Below are 2,871 nucleotides of genomic sequence, written 5' to 3'. Positions count from 1 at the left end.
TCTCTCTCTCTCTCTCTCTCTCTGTACCTTTAAACAATGAGCGCAGCATAGACACTGTTCACAAATCCAAGGCTTTTCTTATGAACTTCGGACACGATTGTTTTTGTTTTATTAATTGGAGACAATGAATGCATGTCAGCATTTTCGTTCAGTTCATATACTTATTGTTGTTGAGAATTCGTGTTAAAAGCACACTGTTATGTACAAAAGGATGAAATACTATTTCAACATTTGTAATACCATTTCTTGCTGTTAGTGCATTCAATTCAAGTCTTAATATTTTACTTTGACAAAATGGTTCAACTAGAATTTCTATTGGTTTCACTAGAGTTACTTTGTAAAAGATTTTACCGGTCTTTGATTTCCTTCCTTATTATCCGATTATCAACAATCAAGCAAGAACCAGATTCTATTTTCATCATAGTTTTCAGCAAGCAGGGAAATGTCAGATGAAATACATTTCCATTTATAAATTGTTGTTTTTGACTCACTTGTGTAAACAAAGTGAGTCTATGCTTTAACCCGGTGTTCGGTTGTGTGTGTGTGTGTGTGTGTGTGTGTGTGTGTGTGTGTGTGTGTGTGTGTGTGTGTGTCCGTGTGTCTGTGTGTCCGTGGTAAACTTTAACATTGACATTTTCTCTGCAAATACTTTGTCAGTTGACACCAAATTTGGCATAAAAATAGGAAAAATTCAGTTCTTTCCAGTCATCTTGTTTAAAACAATATTGCACCTATGGGATGGGCACAAAAAATTTTAAAAAGAAGCCTAATTATATGCAAACTGCATTTACTGTTATATTTATATTTTTTGTATTCTCTAAACTTGGCACTTTGACCTCTTATTCTGACACAACAACAAGAGGAGTCATTATTATCATTTTTTTGTTCAAACAGGAACTTCTTTTGCTAAGCATGGGATTTTTATTTATTTTGCAAACGTTTTGGTGCAGATAGTAAAAAAGGGAAATTACTCTGTAATCAATCCTAGGGGACGTAATTTATCACAAGTGAGTCTTGAAGGCCTTGCCTCTCTCTCTTTTTTTTTTTTTTTTTTTTTTATTTGTTACCTTCATCAGAAACACATTGTGGTTCATACATGGAATCGGAGCATATCATTTTTTGTGATGACATCACCGTTGTGTGGATACGCCGCATTGAAAGAGAATTACACATTTGACTGGGCTTCTCGTATTGGGTGGAAGAATATATCTGTCCCAGCTAGACATCTCATTATGATTAGTTACATGCAATCTAAAACACGACGAGCAGATATTGGCCTGTATCGCCAGGTTCACCAGTATGAACCTTCACTCCGCCAGTTCAAAGAATGCAGAGCTCGTGTCTGGAGCACTTTTCACAAACAGTCTGACTTTGCACACATGTACAGAACTGCAATGCTCAGTTTGCGAGTTAAATGTGACGTTTATACAAAGGAGTCCCGCTTTCGTCTGTACGTTTCGTTTTTACCTGACGATAAAGTGCCTCAAAACGTGTCCAGTGGGTTGTGGAACTGCTCTGCGGACCATTATTCCAGTTTTCAGCACCACGTGATCTGTAACTTGAAGACAGAGTGTGAGGACGGACGGGATGAGACAGAACACTGTCCTTTTAGCAGTGCTGAGTGTCAGGGTCTGATCGCAGTTTGTAACAGTTGCTACAAAATTGTCGATAATGTTCCTGGATTTGACAGTGATTATAAACACATCAACAAGAGAGGTGATGAGTACTGTTATACCTTAGGAGGCACGCTGAGTTACCCAAGCTGTATGTTTGAAATGTTTGATGTACTTCAAAATTTAACCAATATATTTGACAAAAGGTATGCTTACCTTTTGACTGGCCTGACCTCCAATGATGTGTCTCTTCCTGTAATGTATAGACATGCTGCTGTTGAGAACACAGCTGTCCATTACCATTATTTCAGTTTTATGAGTGACAGCATCTCTCATAGAGAAAATGAGAAGGCATGTCACTATACCGTTGAGTATAGACATCTTTTCCAAATTCACTGTGATGGCTGGAAATATAAATTTGGAGCAATGTGTAAAGTTAGGAAAAACAGGACCACAGAGAACTCGTATCACTTAAAGACAGTGTCATTGACAAGAATACAACCATTGCTATCTACAAAACAACTGTCGGTAACTAAGTGCCCTGAAGGTCACGTGACACACACCTTTCTTTTGTGTGGTTCTAACAAGCACAGAGTGTGTGGTCAACATCACAACTCTTGTAAGTTCTTCAACCACATGTCGGACAGTACTGAATTGCATTCATCAGATCCCCGTTCCGCTTCCATCCCCACATACACATGCAGTGATGAAATCACCACTTTGTCATACACTCTAGTGTGTGATTTTATTTATGATTGTAATGATAAAAGTGATGAATCATTCTGTCAACACCCCCTTTGTGTCAACTCATTTGCATGCAAAAATGACCAGTGTCTGTCCTTTGACAATATATGTGATCAGATGGTTCATTGTCTGGACGCATCAGATGAAAAGACTTGTAGTCTGTTCAAATTTATAAGTATATCGTTGCCGGACTTTCCAGCTCCCGCTTTTACTAAATTCGATGGGTTGCGTCAGTTCATTTCTTTCAAAATGAATTCCAGTGAGTCCTGCCCTGACAGTCACTATCGTTGTCCTGGAGAGTTCAATGACTGCATGCCTGTCTACACACGATGCAACGGAATGTACGACTGTAAAGATCACCAAGATGAGGAAGGGTGTGAAGAAATGACATGTCCGGGATTTTTCAGGTGCAGAGCTTCTACAATATGTGTGCACTATGACGATCTGTGTGACGGCTGGCCCCACTGTCCAATGCACGATGATGAATTATCCTGTGGTGTGACCTGTCCTGTGG

The sequence above is a fragment of the Babylonia areolata genome, chromosome 11, assembly GCF_041734735.1.
Source record: "Babylonia areolata isolate BAREFJ2019XMU chromosome 11, ASM4173473v1, whole genome shotgun sequence".
NCBI classification, from domain to species: Eukaryota; Metazoa; Mollusca; class Gastropoda; order Neogastropoda; family Buccinidae; genus Babylonia; species Babylonia areolata.
Note: the sequence above shows the minus strand (reverse complement) of the source record.